Here is a 560-nt window from a genome sequence, read left to right on the forward strand (position 1 = left end):
TTATAAAAAGCAAATTTTAAAAAAAAAAAAAAAAAAAAAAAAGTGCTTTTCACTCTATAGTGATTACTGCTGCTGTTCAACTTTGCAGTTCAGTTTTTAATTGCTGTCTTCTGTGGGGAGGCTTGGCTGTAGGTCTCCGGCTCCCAGTTGAAAGTACTGCTGGTACCTGTAATGCCTGGTGACAGTTGAGCATTGGTGGCTGCTCTGTGTGCTTACAGCAGACTGAAGTGGGCTTCTGCACCTTCTAATAGCTAAACCTAATTCATATGTCTAAAGCCAGCAGCAAGACTGTGACCAAGAGATTGCTGGCATGAAATCAGGCATGAAACTGCCTCTGAAGTGGAGGGAGAACCCTTTAGGACTTCTGCTTTAAGTAGCAGGGTACTCTGTCAAGCTTTTTCTGTCTTGGATGCATCCTTACGTGGGGGTTGCCTGTAGCTATCTGGTCCCTCTGCATACATTTTCTGGCAGTGACCTGTGCCAGTCCTTCCATGCAGGTCCATTTGGCTAAGCAATAAAGTGTGTTCTGTTAAATCTGTGCCAAGAGGTTAAACTTGGCT

The sequence above is a fragment of the Aptenodytes forsteri genome, unplaced genomic scaffold, assembly GCF_000699145.1.
Source record: "Aptenodytes forsteri isolate BGI_AS27 unplaced genomic scaffold, ASM69914v1 Scaffold253, whole genome shotgun sequence".
Taxonomy (NCBI): Eukaryota; Metazoa; Chordata; class Aves; order Sphenisciformes; family Spheniscidae; genus Aptenodytes; species Aptenodytes forsteri.